This window comes from Frankliniella occidentalis, unplaced genomic scaffold (genome assembly GCF_000697945.3).
Source record: "Frankliniella occidentalis isolate FOCC.00 unplaced genomic scaffold, Focc_3.1 Scaffold909, whole genome shotgun sequence".
NCBI lineage: Eukaryota > Metazoa > Arthropoda > Insecta > Thysanoptera > Thripidae > Frankliniella > Frankliniella occidentalis.
This window is the reverse complement of record NW_026268015.1, coordinates 6,142-6,494: the sequence shown is the minus strand read 5'-3', so window position 1 is coordinate 6,494 and position 353 is coordinate 6,142.

Genomic DNA, 353 nt, shown 5'->3' with positions numbered 1-353 from the left:
GGTTGATGTTCTAGCAGTGGCGGAAGTAATAAATTCGTCTATAGACGGTTCAGTTGAAACTGACTCGGGCACTGTCGGCTGTAGCTACAATCCTGACGTCCCTACTTGTGGCCACAAAATTGTGGCCACAAACCCGGCGGCCAGAGTCAGCTTAATCTGACCCGACTATAGTACACCAATTTTCGGGTAATATGAAATCCAAAGCCTTCAAGGTGTAACCAGAGGGTAAGCACATGCTCTGCACATAGTCCGTAACGAACCGAAAGTCCCCGGATGCGTAAAAACGAACGCAATGGGGCCCAGGGGGCCCCAAACATGAATAACAGCTTTTAAAACGATTGCCTACCCTCCAG